At 43.5% G+C, this 19,106-nt stretch overlaps 1 long non-coding RNA gene across 5 annotated transcripts in view; it reads right to left on the reverse strand.

Moving 5' to 3' along the window:
• Positions 1–19,106, reverse strand: part of LOC129646490 (uncharacterized) — a 192,401-nt gene that overhangs the window by 33,620 nt on the left and 139,675 nt on the right. For all 5 annotated transcript variants that reach the window (XR_008711982.1, XR_008711985.1, XR_008711984.1 and 2 more), the window contains exon 3: positions 8,261–8,385. This is a non-coding gene — a long non-coding RNA (uncharacterized LOC129646490). The remainder of the gene's footprint in view (positions 1–8,260; positions 8,386–19,106) is intronic.

Raw genomic sequence — 19,106 nt, forward strand, 5'->3', positions numbered from 1 at the left:
TTCGCATAAGTGCAGAGCCCTCATGATTAGGATTAGTGCCCTTATAAAAAAGACCCCAGAGAGCTCCCTCAGCCCTTCTCCCACATGAGGACACAGAAAGAAGATGCCATCTATGAACCAGGAAGGGGGTCCTCACCAGACATCGTATGGGCTGGTGCCTTGACCTTGACTTACAGCCTACTGAACTGTGAGAAATGAATGTCTGTTGTTGATAAGCCACCCAGCCCATGGTGTTTTGTTACAGCAGTCTAAATGGACTAAAACAGGTAAGTAACCAAAAGATTGCCTATTGGGGATTTGAAAATGCATCACAGGCTGGCATAGGCAGAATAATGAGCCCATGAAGACATCCATATCTACTCCCCAAAGTAGTCCACTAGTGAGTACAAAGTGAATACAGTAGGTTACCTGGCAAAGAGGAATTAAGGCTGCAAAGGCCATTCAGTCTGTGTACCACCTGACCTTAACATGAGGAAATGACCTTGTACTGGGAATGAGCCCAATGTCATCAGACGGTCTTTGTAAGTGGAAGAGGGAGGCAGAGGAGAGAAAACTAGGGAGATGGCATCACAAGAAGGACTGGACCCACTTCTGCTGGAAGAAGCTACAGGAAGAACACAGCAGCTGTGAGTGAACAATGTGGGTGACCTCGAGAAGCTACCAAGTGAGGAAACGGACTTTCCCTGGAGCTCCCAAAGGGAGGCAGCCCCACTGACACCTTGATTTGACCCCATCGAGACCTGTATCAGGCCACTCACCTCCAAAATTGCCAGATCATAAACCTGTGTTGATTTAAGTACTGTTTATGATAACTGTTTTTTTCCAGCTTCTGATTCCATTTCACTTTTTTTCCTCTTACGTCTCTACTTAAATGTATAGTCTATCACCTTGGCTCAGTATACATCACCAAAATTCCCCTGAGACTTCATAGTCTCTGACAGTCGGTCACACTTGGGGTGCCCACCTTAAGCCTGTGGTAACCGCAACAGCAGAAAACTAGCAGGACAAATGCTTGTATAACCAGAGGTTTTCAAGTCCTCTTCTTCGGGTGTCCCTGGCTAAACCGGATGACTGAGTGGTGACACAGGGAAAAATGACCTTAAGAACTGGTGCTTGAGAAGGAAATTCTAAGACCTGAGGGTTACTCATTCATTCACTTGAGAACAGTAGCTGAGCACCATCTTTGCGCCAGACAGCGGGCACACCAGGTGAGTGAGGCATGGCCGAGGACTGCAGGCCCTCCCCATCTAGACACAGGAGGCAGCAACAGAAACAAGGAGTGCTGTGAACTATGTCTCCTGTCAGCAAATCATCCCAGTGAAATGATGTTCCAGCTGAATTTGGAAAAACTAGCAGACGTCTGTGGAGCAAACCAAATCCCAGGAAAAGAGACGTATGAGGCAGTGCAGGGCTCTTGTGAACACAATCCCCCATAAACCACCCCACATGGTCTGAAAACAACAGGTAAGTCTCGTGCCCTGCATGCGTGTGTGTGCTCAGGTGTGTTGGATTCTCTGGGACTCCATGGACTGCAGCCTCCCAGGCTCCTCTGTCTATGCCTTCCCCCAGAACAGATGCTCCTCCAGGACATCCCTGGCTTGACCTGCTGCAAAATGCAGGAGTCCTGGCTCACCCGTCTGTCACACAACAGTATGTTACAAACCTCTGACAGGTAGTAGGTACTCAGTTAAAATTGTTGAGGGAAGGAACAGAAGGAGGGAAGGAGGGGAAAACACCCATTTTCAGATCTTCCTCACACCTCACCCTCAGTTCTGAGCTTACTTCAGGGACCACTACTCATCCTCACTCTGACGCTCATCCCATGAGCCACTGTCAGCCCGACTCCCACTTCAGAGGTCCCCAGGACACAGTCCTGCCCATCTCCTCCCCGATGGACCAGACTCCTGAAGTCTGCACCCAACCCTCCCTCTGGTTTTCCTGTACCGCTGTCCATGGCCCAGCACTGGTGAGAGAGAAACTAAGATGCTAGAGCCTCCCTAGAGGCTTTCCACAAACCTCCTTCTCCTCTGGAGAACAGGGAGGGAGACCAGGTCACACAAGTGTCTATTCTAACGCACCAGAGACTAATCCTCCTTCCAAACCAGGAGAAAGTCACCCTCATTCTCTTTAGAGAAAGAAACAAAGCACCACGATGGTGATGCTTTTTTACAGGCCTCTGGCTCTCACGTAGAAACCCCAGTTTTTTAGAACAATAACATTCTGTGACATGGACAGCTGTCATCTTATTTTCATTTGAAGTGTGATTAAATATCTCTTAGGAAAAATACTATTTCTTCACTGATCAGTATTTTATAATCTAACGATTGTTTATTTAAACTTTAAACAGGTCCCTATTCTTCCACTCTCTTACTGCTCAATAAGATTACTATTCATACATGCTACCAGGTATAAAGTCTAGAGCCTGCCAGGGTTCTTACCACAGTGATGACTAATTATAAATATTGGCTGACATTTGCTTCAAAATACGTTCATATCTGTGTGCCATTTCCACTGGTTCCCTGAACTCTGAGCTTTTCATAAAGAAACAAACAGAAGAAAATATCAAGCTAACATGGCACATATTTCGATCAGCCCAAAGAAGTGGAAACACAACTTTGAAGAGTAAAGAATTTCCAAACCATGATTTTAAACCAAGAACATATTCAATTCTACAGTCAACAGCACCTGTGACATTCTGCCTGTCATGCATCACTGTCCAGTCTAGACCATTAACAGGGGGATTTGCAATGGCTTCAGATGGTCCTAAGGAAGAAACCTCACCTGTTTCAGAATTTTGCAGAGGACTGCCTGGGCAGAAACCACATAGCCAAAGCCTAACATAAAAAAGAAGTACTTTACACAAACCAAGATGGAAAAGATGAATAGGTATATGTTTTTTCCTCTATTTATATGACTGTTTGAGGACCTAATGAGAACAACATTCAGGCTGTGTGTGGGGGAGGTGTGACCCACACGGTGAGCAGCCTGCTGCCCCAGCACTTTGTAGACTGTACACTCTCCAGGTCAGAACTTGATTTGTGGCTGTGAACCTAGCTCAGCTAGTTGATGGTTGCCTTTCTCACTCTGCCTCTGACCACGTGTGCAAAAATCCTCGGCTTGGATCGTATGGGCTGCATTGCCCACGAAGTGGATTGGCCTGCCCTAGAATGGTTTCTCACCTGTGCATAGCTCTGTCAAAACGCTCCAAAAGGCTTCAGCCCTGGGCTGAGTGTTCTATGTGACTTTCAAGCTGTTCTCACCCATCCAGAGAAGTTGCTTGCACACTTCATCTACCTCTGTGTGCAGAGCAGGCTTGGCGAGCTTCCCACAGTCACTCTGAGCATTTAATACTCAGTTCTTGATCCCTTTTTCCAGACCAGTTGGTGCCCTTATCTGTACTCCCCTTGTGTCCTGTATCCACCTCTATTATTAACATTCAACAGAGTAATATGAGGATAATAGGTGAATATATATTAGGTTGAAGCTGCATCTTATTTATCTTTGTACCTCCAATGTGTAAACTATGACTAGCATCAAATAGGTTCTCAATAAATATGTAGGTGAAGCAGATGTATGTCACTGCTGAAGCTCTCTCCCATCAAAGGAAAGTTCAGAAAGTAAAGCTAGTCCTGCAAGGGCCTGACCAATCCCAGCTAGAGGCTGGCTGGGTGGGGAGACTTTCCTGCCCCCTCTGAAGCCCACAGCTGCTACTCTCTAGTCTTGGTAAGCTGCTGGAGTTTTAATAGCTAGTGAGGGGTGCCTGACTCTATTGTAGCATCACTCTGCCAGTCTGACTCTACTTTTCTCTTAATGTTGGAGATAAAGGACATCTGGTCTGATGAGAATAAACATCAAATGGGACATTAAACAGATTTGCTGTCCAGAGTCTAACTCTGCAACACATAAGACTGTACAAATCATATCTGGTCCTCAACTTACTCATCCTTAAAATGAGCTGGATGCCACTTTTCACCCACTATCATGGCTATAATAAAAAGACAATAATGTGTCAGGGAGGATATGGAGAAATTAGAACCTCCATATAATGCTGGTGGGAATGTCAGATGGTGCAGCTGCTTTGGAATATAGAGACAGTTCCTCAAAAGTTGAAATGAGAGTCTTCAGCAATTTCATTCCCAGGTACTAACCCAAGAAAAATAAAAACATGTTTCCAGACAAAAACTTGTACACAAATGTTCATAGCAGCATTATTCATAATAGCCAAAAAATGTAGAAACAACTAATGAATTAACCAATGAATGAATAAATGAAATGTGGTATATCCGTATGATGAAATATTATTCAGCCATAAAAAGGGACAAGGTACTGATACATGCTACAATATGGATAAAACTTGAAGACTATGCAAAATGAAAGAAGAAATGGGGACTGTTTCATGAGTACAAGATCTTTGGGAGTGATGAAAACGTTTCAGAATTAGAGATGATTACACAACACTGTGGCTATACTAAACACAGTAAAATATACTCTTTAAAATGCTTAATTTTATGTCCTGTGAATTTACCTCAATTAGAAAAAAAAAACCTTTCAGTTGAAGAAGTGTTTTTTTAACCCAGCCTAGATTAATCTTTTACAGAGTCATAAAATATCATTTTAATACATTTTTAGTGGAAAGGAGGGCCCCCAAAAACTTTCTGCAGCCCTGCTTGGAGTGGAAGCTGACTGTCCCACTAGAAAGGGATCCATCACATAGAAATATAACTAACTGAAACAAAGTATCCTTATTTTAACATCAGGCTGGGATGGCCCTTAGAAACTAAAACAAATGAAATCAGTAATAATTACTAATTTTTCAGTCAGCCTCTTTTCTTTATTCATCTGGATACTGCTAGACATTCTGCCTACAAAGGAGGCCTCCCCATTTTACAGATATGCGAAGTGAGGCTGCTAAGAGAAGGTACATGGTTTACCGAAGTCACAGAGCATGGGACAGCAAGAACCAAGGAATCACATCCAAGTTTGTGTGTCTGACTTTTTCTACTATACCATGCGGCCTCTTACAAAGGGGTATTTGGTTCTTACACAAAAGCATCCCAGCTATAGCAAACCCTGAAAGTTGTGCCTTACCCTGAGCTCAGTATCTGAAAACAGTCACCGTGGGCTTTCCTAAATGTGCATGCACTTAAATGTGGGCAGGACTACCAGGAGGCTCTGCAGACGACCTTGTAGAGACAACAGACCATAAAAAATGTCAGAGATGATAAACAGGAGCACAAATAGGATCAGAAATGTCTGTGGACTGTCACTGGGGGCATTTGCTTTCCTTAGCCTGAAACCATCACTGATCAATTTCACTTGTGGACTGACAGCTAATCATTTTCTGATCTCATTAGCTGGTGCAGGGCTTAAGTGTATTAGTAAGTCTGGGAGGGAAAGTAGGTTTCACTCCAACTAGCAAAGGGATGGGGAAAACAAGTCTCACACACTTGACTCTCTAGAAAGTTCTGTGCGAATCAGCAAGTTCAAGATTTGCTTACATAAAGGTCAGTAGCAGGCTTATAAACCCAACCTAGAGGGCTGCCCTTTGTGAAACAGGTGAAGGAGGGGGTGCTTTTAGACCCAGATACAGGAAGATGACCTTTCAGAATCTATGCCCAATTACCCAGTTAAACAAAAAGAGCCCCAGGCACCTCTCTGGATACCATATTTTATCATCTTTTGGCTGTGGACAGTTTCCAAGAAAGCTGTCCTGTTGAAAAATTGCTGGGCGGTGAGAGAAATCAGCAAAAGGTGCATATTTGTAAACAGAATCTCTAAAATTCATTATTTTTCCCAGAAGGGATTAAGGCCAGCTCCACCGCCACTGGATAAAAATGGCTTTGACAGCTGCGGCTGTCATTTGGATGACAAATGTATTTTTCTTTGCTTCCCAGAGTGCACATCTCTTGACACACTCACGATGAGGCGATGTTAATTGCTAAGCCCCATTGGAAAAAGAGAAGAGTGCTAACAACGCACATGTTTTAATGAGAGGGTCTGTGCCACCAAGAAGGGTTGGTCTAAACACTTTGCTCAACTGCCTGTTCTCCAAGGAGAGTTTTCTGTGTCATGGAGAATATGGGGAGCAGGGGTGTGATTAGCAAAGACAGTGTGACTGCTGAGCTGCCCAGAGCAGGTTAAGAGTCATCCTTGAGAACTGTTACTTTTGTTGGGGGGGAGGGGGGAGGCGGGCAGCTTGTTCTCAGGAGAGGCAGCTAGTACAAGAGTGAAGCTGGTGTGGAGAAGATGCAGGCAAGCCTGGCAGACACGAATGCAGCAGGGTCTATACTGGATGCTCAACTGCCTTGACCCCACCCCTGTCTTCTAACCCAGATCCCTGTGGCCCACATTCCGCCCCCAATTCCATGCTGAGTGTCTCAGGCCAGGGCCTGGGAAATCCAGAAGGGACCACAGAGATCAGTTGCAGTTGCGGGTGGCAAATACTTGCCCCTGCGCCTCCTCTTTCACCTCCGGTGCCCAGATCAGACATCACTGATTGATACATTGCTCCATCTTTTTGACCCTAAATGCAACCTCAGAATTCGCTTTAGCTCAGCATTCCAAAAGCCACCAAGAGAGTCAGTCAATACACCAGATAAAACTTGTTTTCCAATTTAAGTTTTGTCTAACTTCATCTGATTTTTTTCTATTTTAACACATTTCTTACTTATTTGCTAAAGATTACATAGTACACTAATATTCTTGATTTTTTTTCTTCTGCCCCTGACTCGTCTGCTTAAAAAAAAAACCAGCTTTATTGAGATATAATCCACATACCATAAATAAACCACTTTAAAGTGTACAAATCAGTGATTTTTAGTATATTTCTAAGGTTGTGCAACCTTCATCACTAATTTCAGGACATTTTAAATCACCCCAATAAGATACCCCCCCCAAACCCATTAGTAGTCACTCCTCAATCCCCACTTCTCCCTAGTCCCTTGCAACCACTAATCTACTTTCTTTCTCTTGGGATTTGCCTCCTCTGGACATTTCATTAAATAGAATTAGGCAACATGCAAATTTTCTGTCTTAAAGTTTCATTTTTTTCTGTTATCAATTATTGTTATTATTATCATGATTATTATTATTACTTTTGGCCACAGCTTGAGGGATCTTAGTTCCCCAACCAGAGATCTAACCCTATCCCTCAGCAGTGAAAGTGAGGAGGAGTCTTAACCACTGGACTGCCAGGAAATTCCCTCCTTCTGATTTTGAAATAAAGCACCACATCACTGTGGCTCCAACAAGTGTCCTGGGCCCCAGGCACTGAGTCTGTGGGAGAAACTGGCCCCACCTCCCACCCCCTGGAGCAGGGCCAACCCTGCAGCCACCACACACGCCTCTGCCAGTTTCTGACACCTTCTGGGCAGGTGCCCAAAGGGCCAGGTCCTGAGAGTGAACAAGTGCCAGCCACCACCCGCCCAGGCCCACCACCGTGTCATGCCGGTCCACCCTGCTCCCCACAGCCTTGCTCATGGCACTGACCCAGAAGTTAGATGCAACTCATCCTCGACTCAGCTCACCCTGCAAGGCCCAGAGCTTTGATCTCAGGCCAGGAGTGTCTGCCTGGTCTCTTTCTTACTTAACAACCGTTCCCTCCAGAGAGTTTCCTTATGCAGAGAGGATGTCCACCATGGGGCTGAATCCCAGGGTGGGCCAGCTTACAAGCAAATGTGCCACCGCTAACAACTCTCTTTGGCTTCCTCTGTCACCAACGGGCCATTCTGGAGGCCCTGCAGAGCGCTGCTTGGACAGCAGGCACAGGAAGCTCAAACTTGTGCCTTTGTCACTTTTCCTGGCTCCTCCTCCCCAGTCTGTTCCCAGAAAACTCCTTCTGTTCCCTGAGCCTCTCCATCTGGAGGGATGGGAAAGGGAGACTGTCAGACCCTCTGAAGGGACTTCTAGAAACTGTGGTGGGGAGACAGACTTTGAGGAGAGGACCACACAATGGAGGCCTCAGGGAATTTACATTTCCTGCGTGTGATTAAGTATCCGACAGGCTGAAGGGAGAGCTGACAGCGAGAGGCCTGGCCAGGAGTCTGCAAGGCTCAGGACAGTGCCAAGACCCGTTAGCCTGCAGGGGGTGGTGCAGTGGGTGGGATTCAGGCGACCATCACTCCTGGGTCCTACACCTCTCTCTGTCCCTCTCCATCTCTGGATCCCTCAACCTTTCCAAAACCCTTCCAAAACTTCTACAAAGAGTCAATCTACAAGCAGTTATCAGACCTCTTGTTCATTCATGCATTTGTTCACCTACCTTTTTCCAAGTTCAGGATGTGCCCTGTGCTAGAGGCCAGAAATGCAGACATGAACCAGGTGTGGCCCTCAGCAACAAGTGGACCGGGGGGCACTGCAAGCAGGGAAACAGCTCAATAAGGTGACCTGGTGAGAGCATCAAGGGAAGAAGGTTAGTTCTTCCTGAAAGTGGGGCTCAGCATCAGGAAAGGGTTTAAGGAGTGTATTGCTTTGCTAGGGCTTCCATAACAAAATAGCACATTCTAGGGGGCTTAACAGAGAAGGCAATGGCAACCCACTCCAGTACTCTTGCCTGGAAAATCCCATGGACGGAGGGGCCTGGTAGGCTGCAGTCCATAGGGTCGCTAAGAGTCAGACACGAATGAGAGACTTCACTTTCACTTTTCATTTTCATGCATTGGAGAAGGAAAAGGCAACCCACTCCAGTGTTCTTGCCTGGAGAATCCCAGGGACAGCAGAGCCTGGTGGGCTGCTGTCTATGGGGTCGCACAGAGTCGGACACGACTGAAGCGACTTAGCAACAGCAGCAGCAGCAGGGGGCTTAAACAACAGAAATGTATTTCCTTGCCATTCTGGAGGCTAGAAGTCAAAGATCAAGGTTAGGCAGGGTTGTTTTCTCCCAAAGCTTCTTTCCCTACCTCGCAAGTGGCCTTTCCTTATGTATACACATCCTCGATATCTCTACGTATATCCAAATATAAGGACACCAGTCAGACTGGGTTAGGGCCCACCCTAAGTTCTCAGGTTTAATTTAATCACCCCTTTAAAGATCTTATGTTCAAATACAGTTCCATTCTAAGGCACCAGAATTTAGAGCTTCAACATAGGAATTCAGAGGAGACACAATTCATTCCATAACTGAGAGGCTGTCTTTGTGCCTTGAAAGCAGAGCCGGAAATAGCCAGATGCACAGAACAGGGACCTACTCTTGATGTCAAGCTCAGCAGAGCAAAGACCCAGAGAAGTTAAATACCTGTCTCCTTTGGGGAGCGGCAAGAGTTCTGATGAGTGGAAACACAGGACAGAGGTCAGAAGAAAATGCCACAGCATTCAGGAGGGCTGTGTGTTTCCTGGCAGTTGTGCACATGCCAGTGGATAGTGGCTTAGAGTTCAGATTCTGAGAGTCCTCATGTGTAGACTGACTGCACACAACATCTTATTTATTGAGATTAAATCTTATTCATTAAGATTAAATAAAATAAAGTTCATTAAATACCTACTATTTAGAACAGACACTTAGCACTCTTAGATTGGGCGCTTTCCTTCGCCACTTCTGTATTTCTTTACACCATTCGGTGACCATACATTAGTTTTAAACTGAAAACATCGGCTTAAAAAATAGTAGAGGCAGCAAACGCTGAGGAATTCAGAAGGGTGAGAAAATCCATTCCATGCTGCTGTCTAATCATCGAGAATTTACTGGGTTTGGTTTTCTGCTCAGAGAGCGACAAAAATCTAAGGCAGGCTCCTGCTGCAGTGGAGTTGACAGCTCATTTGGGAATGTTCCTCAGAAGATGAGCCCACCCCCCAGGAGGCTGGCAGGGGTGATGCAATTGTAATCACGGCCCTCGATCCTCTAACCCCCAGGAGGCACAGTACTCAGAACTGGTAGCTGAATCAAAGCATGAGGGACAGAAATGACTTAAAAGACCTCCCAGAAAGTGGCTGACAGCCAGAAGCTCTCTTGGAAAGGGCTCAGAGCTCACCTTCAGATTTTCTTGAAATTGTAAGTGAACGAAAGCTTGGAAAATCTGAGTGTGCCAGTCTCTGAGAGGGATGTGGATGGAGCTGTGAGCTTGGAGCCAGAGGAGCTAACCCAAGTTCTGGCTCTGCCTTTTCTAAGCTGGCAACTCTGGTGGAATCCCGGGTCAATGAATCTTTCTGAGGGATTGATTCCTTCATCTCTGAAATCAAGAGCAGGTTATGATCCACTTCCATCTGCCTTACTATCAAATAGGGCAATTGAAGAGAACACGCTCTGAGACCCCAAAGTTCTACACACCCTTAGCGGTCCTCCAGAAGGGCAAGGCTCTTGGGCTTCCCAGGGTGGAAGTGCAAAGATATCTCCCTAGTCCCAGCGTGAGTGTACATGGAAAGTGTCCAGTTGCTGGTGGGAACAGACTGCCTGAACTCTCTGGCTGGGTTCTGTGTGTTGTCAGTACTGCCCAGGTCATTCCACTGTGAGACCAGAGTTAAGAAGCACAGCTTATAGGCCAAACTGACCAGGCTGCTTGACTCCTTCACCGAAACACACTTCCTTCCACAGTTGCCATGGTAGAGGAATATCTCTCTTCCCAAACACTTTCTTAACAGTCAAAGCCTTCCACTTAATCACAAAGGGCTCTGGGTCTCAAAATCTAGTGTGTGAAAGACACACCGGAGATACTTGTTCAAGAGGAAGAGGCCTGGGCTTAGGCCTAACCCTAACCACCCCCAACCACTCCTACAGAGGTTCTGATTCAGTCAGTCTGAGAAGTAACTCAGGAAATCTCCATTTAATCACATATAGTATAAACACATGTTTGCCAACAAGGGTCCATCTAGTCAAGGCTATGGTTCTTCCAGTAGTCATGTAGGGATGTGAGAGTTGGACTATAAAGAAAGCTGAGCACCAAAGGATTGATGCTTTTGAACTATGGTGTTGGAGAAGACTCTTGAGAGTCCCTTGGTCTGCAAGGAGATCCAACCAGTCCATCCTAAAGGAAATTAGTCCTGAATATGCACTGGAAGGACCGATGTTGAAGCTGAAACTCCAGTACTTTGGCCACCTGATGTGAAGAGCTGACTCATTTGAAAAGACCCTGATGCTGGGAAAGATTGAAGGTGGGAGGAGAAGGGGACGACAAAGGATGAGATGGTTGGATGGCATCACCAACTCAATGGAAATGAGTTTGAGTAAACTCTGGGAGTTGGTGATGGACAAGGAGGCCTGGTGTGCTGCAGTCCATGGGGTCGCAAAGAGTCAGACCCAGCTGAGTGACTGAACTGAACTGAGTGTAACGAGAATTCATTGGACTCAAAAGTGAAAAAAACAAACTCAAAACTCAAATCTTTTGTTTGTGTTCCTACTAAAACAATGAGTAATCTTAGCCTTCTGTCAGCAAGAATAACCACAGTAACTATTGTTTATTGAGCACATACCATACCCCAGGACCATAAGGACAGTGTCTGGAGTCTTCCTAAGAGCTGTGGCATGCTATTCTGGGTTCATGCATGTGCTCCCAGCATCCCTACCTCTGCTAAGAGTGTGCTTCCCCCATTTCATGTGACTCAAGTGAGGCTGCCAATCAAATTGCCAGTACCTCCCCCACGGGGAGAGGGAGGAGTCAGAGGAGGATATGTGAATCAGTCCCAGCCAATCAGGTTCCTCCTTCTGGGAGCCAGCCTTGAGTGGAGACAGGTTAGGGCCAAGCGCAGGTGCTGCCTGTTTTCCCAGAGCTGAATGTGTGAGCCAGCTTTTCCTAAAACTTGGTTTTGTTCTTTTTCTCATTTCATGAGTTACCCAATAGGCTACCTATAGGTCTTTTTCTGGATTACATTAATCAGAGTCAGTTTCATTTATTACAATACGAAGTTAATGAAGTGTTCATTTTATAGGCACAGGGCTGAGTGGAAGTAAATGATTGACCCAAGGTCTCCACAGCCATAAGAAGGCAAAGCAGATGCACAGCCAAGCATGTGTGGCTTCGTGTGATATTGTACCCCTTCCATCCTCCTGGGAGCTCAGAAAACTTAGAGGAGGAAAAGGAAGGGAACTTTTAAAAAATACATATATATGCTTTGAATGGTATGAAGAGAAATTTAAAAGTTACTATTAACTCCCACACTCTATAGGTTTAAAAAGGTTTAAAAGCTCCCAGAGACCTAAATGTTAATTTTATCCATTTCTATTAAATGTCCCAAGGAACTAACTTGCAAATCTCTTACTAAATTATGTATTACATTACAACACATGATCGAGTAAAAAAGAGGCAAAGACATGCAAACAGTGGTTCAGTCCGGAAAAGGCAAAAAAAAAAAAAAATTCTGGCAAAATAACAATCAGGAGCAGAATTCACCACCACTTTGACTGAGTGTCTATTTTATTTGATTAAATTACTGACTTTTTGGATTTCATGGATCCTAGATTATAAACCTAAAATCATAAAACAGAAGCTTGACTGGCCAAAAATTTCACCAAGCCATCCTTCTGAGCATTTAATCTTCCCACTCTTGTTCTAGAACAGATGGCTTCCCCTGCTTCCTCTTTCTTCTTCTTCTTTCCAACCATACACATGAGACTATCGGGGGGGTGGGGAATCTATATTCTACTCCACCATATGATTTTTGTTCTGCTGTTTACCACAGCACAAAGCCGAGACCAAGCAAGTATTGTGACTAAATAGAAACTAGTTTAGCAAAATTTACTTTAAAAACATTCACAGCCCCTGTTCACTGAGTTTTGACTATTTCAAACTGACCTTTTTGGAGGATTCCAGGCAGCCTTTTCATGCCTAATATCCCCAATGTAGCCCCCATACAAATGCCCCTCAATGATAAGCCCTTGGCCACGTTACACGAACGCTGCTTCACTGCACTTCTAGGCCAGTAGGTTTGTTGGAGAACCACTAACCCCACTTCTGGGCATTTAGTCTAAAAACATTACCACCAATGTTTAATGATCAAATATTTAGCTCTAAGGCTATTCATCATAGTATTCTTTACAATAGAAAAAAAAATGGAAACAATGGAAATGTCTCAAAATAAAAGATTAATTCAATATATTATGGCATAATCATTATAAAAATATGGTTAAAGAATAGTTAAATGTTCATTAGAAAAATGTTCATGGAATGTGTTCATGAGATTGTTAATTTAAAAAATCTTACAGAAAAGTATGTCTGGTATGATTCCAATTTTGTAAATATATATTACCTATTTCCCCCTCCCCAAAAGATTGGAAGGATATTCACCAAAATAGAAAGGATGGTTATCTCTGAGAACTACAATTATAAATTATTTTTATTCTATTTTCTTATTGGTCCATATCCCTTAAAGTTTAAAAAGAGAGAATTTTTTTAAAGCCTACCATTGGGTTGGCCTCAGAATGTCTAAGTTGATTATGTTGACTGTTCCCAGGCAGATCTCAGTTAGCTGTTAATATCCCCCAGGACTGAACTTTCTGATCCTTAACTACACTCTGAGAAGGCCATTCAGATGATGTCAGGTATTGTCATGCACAAAGCTGTGGAGAAAGAGTCCACAGAGAAAAGTCTATAAATTGAAGGGATTTAACAATAAGAGATTAAAAATTGCTATTGGTCTTATTTCTGTTCATCATCGTCTTGATTTGTAATAGAATGATTTCTCCAACTTTTCAGTGTCTCTTCGAGTTTTGTGTTTAGATGACTTCCAAATAATTTAATCTGACAAGCAGATGTTTTTGGTTTAAAAAAAAAAAGTGAGAGGGAAGAAAAAAGTAAAAGAATTGGCATAGGTATAAAACGTAACTGGTCAGAGTTAACAGGTGATTTGTAAAGCTTTGCTAACTCATTTTAAAAATAAGAAAATTAGTCAGATGCAAGTAAAAGGTATTGATTTGAAGACAGTCTCTAGTCTGTCTAGAAGGAGCATTACCACCTTGGTGGCCTAAAGCAGGTCTGACAGAAATGAGGAATTACGTCTCCCTCAGGTTCCAAATCCATTCTCAGCTCTATCACCAGGCATACTGAAACAAGAGGTTGTTTCAAAAGATGTGAAGAATTACTTTCTTAACATAATTCAAGGTCCACAGATTATTGAAGACACCATCTTGGTTTTGACACAATCTCCCAACGCATCTCATATATCATTAGAGACTCCCCCTTCTCTCTCTGCCTCTGCCACAAAGACACAAAGGAGCAAAAGGGAGTTGTTACTTCAGGCTGTGACTGCACTCCACAGTCCACTAACGTGGTCAGCTAGGTATTCAAACTCTTAATGCCATTTACCACAACAGCTAACGGCTCTGTGTTACCGTTAGAGTAATTTCAGAATAAGCACTTCATAAAAACACCTTTTATATATCAGGAAGCATGATAGGCATTAAGGAAACAAAGATATAACTACATGTATATTCCTGCCCTCAAGAACCTCATACTCAGAGATCAGAAATGGAGGATGGAAATCAGAGGCTGAAAGTCTCGATTTAAATATCATTATACCAAAAAAAAAATTATTATGCAAATTTTTTCTGATTTGAGCAGTGTTTTCTGTGCTATACAGTAGGTCTCTGTTTGCTTCCCATTTTAAATACAGCAGTGTGTATAAGAATTTGAAAAAGAATAGATACATGTATATGTATAACTGAATCACTTTACTGTATACCTGAAACTACCAGAACATTGTTAATGTAGATACTTAATGTATGTTAAGAAGGCTGAGCACCAAAGAATTGATGCTTTCAAACTATAGTATTGGAGAAAACTCTTGAGAGTGCCTTGGACTGCAAAGATATCAAACCAGTCAATCCTAAAGGAAATCAACCCTGAATATTCATTGGGAAGACTGATGCTGAAGCTGAAGCTCCAATACTTTGGCCACTGATGCAGAGCTAACTCATTGGAAAAGACCCTGATGCTAGGAAAGATTGAAGGCAGGAGGAGAAGGGGATGACAGAGGATGAGACGGCTGGATGGTATCACCAACTCAAGGGACATGAATTTGAGCAAGCTCTGGAGAGATGGTGAAGGACAGGGAAGCCTGGCATGCTGCAGTCCATGGGGTCTGCAAAGATTCGGACACGACTGAGTGACTGAACAACAAAATGTATGTTAATGTGTAGATACTTCAATATAAAATAAAATTTAAAAATAAAATAAAAATAAAAATCATTAAAGGATATCTACTGTATGTCACAAAAAGTGCTGTATACTTGATATATGTAACCTGCATTTCTACATGTACATGGGTGACAAATGAATTTTCTGTAATAGTAATAAGTAAAACTTGCTTCTTCTTGGCACAGTGGAGAACAACAACAAAAAGCAAATAGCTATGAAATATCCACATCTTGACATCTCAATGGAAACTCTGAAATAGTTCTCTTTTTTTAGGTCACTTTTCATAGACCTAAGATCTTGGATAATTTGGGGGTGTTCTTATGTGTTCTCTATATCACATTTGTTATATAGCCCAAATGGTCTCCTGGCTTCATAGCCCAATTTCAGGATCCCAGGGCACTCAGTCCTCTCTGCCATTGTCCTCTGTGGAAGGGGAAAGGCTGGTTCCACCTCTATTTGTTGCCTTCCAACTCCCACCATTACCCTTCTTTCCTATAGGCAGTCTGCCTCCCACAGCAGAGACTGCAGCTTGGTCAGCCTCTCTTGCAGCAGGGTGAGCAAGTGATCCCATTTTGGGCCAGAAGTGTAAGAAAAATTCTGCTGAGAACTCCTGGGAAAAGCATTTTTTCCCTTACAAGAAGAGTCACACAGAAGGAGAGCTTTTTCCCCCACAAGGTTCCCTTCCTTCTGAGGACATAATTGTAGGACAATTTGGAGTTGCAGCAGCCATCTTTAAGCCATGAGGAGAAACATTGTTAATTTACTGTGGATGGGAGGGCAGAAAAAGAGATAGAGCCTGGGAACTTGAACTACTGCATGAACCCTGTATTCACTTACTTCTTGACTTTTTAAGTGAGATGTTAAGTGTCTATATTTTTTCAAAAAACTTTTATTTGCATGTTCTGCCATTTACAGCTGAAAGCATTCTACCCAAAAAGTTCCACATTCCCCTCAGACCTCAGAGCCTTCCTCCCCTCCTTCAAATGACTTTCCATTATTCAAAGCATAAATAACTTCCCAGTCTTACGAATAACTTTTGAAATACTTCACCAATTTTGGGGCCTCCTAGAAAATAATGAACAAGCATTTCCCCAACTCTCTGAAAGCTTTCTTGTGATTTAAAAAAAAAAAAGTCTAAAAGACAACCATAGTGTATCTTTTACCTATTGCTGTGTAACAAACCATCACAAAACTTAATAGCTTAGAATGACAATGAATTACAATTCTCTAGGTCAGTAATTTGAGCTGGGCTCAGCTGGGACAGCTTATGGATACTACTTTCTAAGATGTCAGCTGGAGTCATTCACTCTGCATTTTCAGTCCATTGTTAACCCTCATTTGACAGGTCAGCTGAAGGCTGGCTGATCCAGGACGGTCTTGCTTACATGTCTGAGATTTGACCTGTCAGTGAGAATGACTTGGTTCTCTTTCATGGCCTCTCAAGCAGGCAGCTCAGCTTCTGCACATGGCCACTGAATTCCAAGAAGGTAAGACTCAAAGCCCCTGAGGTCTGAGCATGGAAGTCACACATAACTTTCCTGCACTATTGGCTAGAACATGTCAGAAGGCCAGCCCAGCTTCAGGATGTCTGGAAATAGGCTCCACCTCCTGATGAAAGAAACTTTCATTAATTTCTGGCCAAGTTTAATCTATCACCCAAGACACTTGCAGTCCCCATAGTTTAAAATTGTCAGAAATGTAAATACAATTCTCTAACGGCAACAAAAAAAAATTTTAGTTCTATACACTGATCACAGAGCTACATATATGTTAATGTGTTCATGAATACAAATATGTTGACTAAAAAGGAAGGAAAGGAGGAAGGCAGGTATATTAGTTATTTTCCAATTTGAAAGCTAAGACTACAAAACAAAATTAAACAGTCTAAGAAAGAAAATTTGGAGAAGGCAATGGCACCCCACTCCAGTACTCTTGCCTGGAAAACCCCATGGACAGAGGAGCCTGGTAGGCTGCAGTCCATGGGGTCGCTAAGTCAGACACGACTGAGCAACTTCACTTTCACTTTTCACTTTCATGCATTGGAGAAGGAAATGGCAACCCACTCCAGTGTTCTTGCCTGGAGAATCCCAGGGACAGGGGATCCTGGTGGGCTGCAGTCCATGGGGTCGCACAGAGTTGGACACGACTGAAGCGACTTAGCAGCAGCAGCAGCAGCAGCAGAAAGAAAATTTGTTTGTTTTTCCCCAAAATTTGTGTTTCTAGATAAATTAGAATTATTATTCTATTTAACCACAGATTACCTTTGCAAAACTTTGCTACAGCGGTTCTCAAACTGGCTGTTATTAAATCTCGTAGAGAAGCTTCAGCCCCTGGAGATGCTGATGCAATTGGTTGAGGATGGAAAATCATTTATTTGGTGTATGTCCAGCTGTTTCAGTTCTGCCCCCAGTCCACAGAGGATGCACCCTCTCTGAATCTCAGACCTTGGAGCATTAGTTTTCTGACTTTTCTGTTAAATTCAAGGCACAGTTTGGGTTCCAAATTAAAATTACATTCTCTGTGGTCATCTGACCCCAGAATTATTTACTTGGGCCCTGATAAACAATCCTTGTACGATCCTTCTAAATTCTTCATTTAGAGGTTGTGAAATGGTAGCCCACAAGCTAAAAATAACCCAACTTTTATCTGACTTGCATATACACTGGTAACCCAAATAATACATTCTAAAAAGTGGGGGAGGAGTTAGGTGCCCACATTTATTAATCAGGAGGTTTTACCTTAAGACCAGAATGAGGTTTCCCTTGAAAACTTCTGAAGATCTGATAACACACAGCAGAGCTAATAGCCTCTACTCAGCAGGGGCCCTAATTCTCAGTCCCGGCAGTGTTTATACCCGGATGCTTTCACTCATTTACATTACCTGTATCAATTCTGTAAGCATTTACGTTTACAGACTTACATAAGTAAGTGTTAGTTGCTCAGTTGTGTCGAACTTTTTGGAACCCCATGGGCTGTAGCCTGCCAGACTCCTCTGTCCTTGTAATTCTTCAGGGAAGAACAGGAGAGTAGATTGCCATGCCCTCCTCCAGGGAAACTTCCCGATCCCGGAATTGAACCTCGGTCACCTGCAATACCGGCAGATTCTTTACTATCTGAGCCATCAGGGAAGCCCTACATACACCCTTCAATTAAGTTCAGTTCAGTTCAGTCGTTCAGTCGTGTCTGACTCTGCAACCCTATGAACGGCAGCACGCCAGGCCTCCCTGTCCATCACCAATTCTCGGAGTCCACCCAAACCCATGTCCACTGAGTCGGTGATGCCTCCAACCATCTCATCCTCTGTCGTCCCCTTCTCCTCCTGCCCTCAATCTTTCCCAGCGTCAAGGTCTTTTCCAATGAGTCAGCTCTTCACATCAGGTGGCCAAAGTACTGGAGTTTCAGCTACAACATCAGTCCTTCCAATGAACACCTAGGACTGATCTCCTTTAGGATGGACTGGTTGGATCTCCTTGCAGTCCAAGGGACTCACAAGAGTCTTCTCCAACACCACAGTTCAAAAGCGTCAATTCTTCAGTGCTCAGCTTCCATTATAGTCCAACACTCACATCCATTCATGACTACTGGAAAAACCATAGCCTTGACTAGATGGACCTTTGTTGACAAAGTAATGTCTCTGCTTTTTAATATGCTGTCTAGGTTGGTCATAACTTTTCTTCCAAGGAGTAAGTGTCTTTTAATTTCATGGCTGTAATCACCATCTGCAGTGATTTTGGAGCCCCCCAAAATAAAGTCAGCCACTGTTTCCCCTGTGTCCCCATCTATTTACCATGAAGTGATGGGACCGGATGCCATGATCTTAATTTTCTGGATGTTGAGCTTTAAGCCAACTTTTTCACTCTCCTCTTTTACTTTCATCAAGAGGCTCTTTAGTTCTTCTTCACTTTCTGCCATAAGGGTGGTGTCATCTGCATATCCGAGGTTATTGATAATTCTCCTGGCAATCTTGATTCCAGCTTGTGCTTCCTCCAGCCCAGCATTTCTCATGATGTACTCTGCATACAAGTTAAATAAGCAGGGTGACAATAT

Source organism: Bubalus kerabau, chromosome 3 (genome assembly GCF_029407905.1).
Source record: "Bubalus kerabau isolate K-KA32 ecotype Philippines breed swamp buffalo chromosome 3, PCC_UOA_SB_1v2, whole genome shotgun sequence".
NCBI lineage: Eukaryota > Metazoa > Chordata > Mammalia > Artiodactyla > Bovidae > Bubalus > Bubalus kerabau.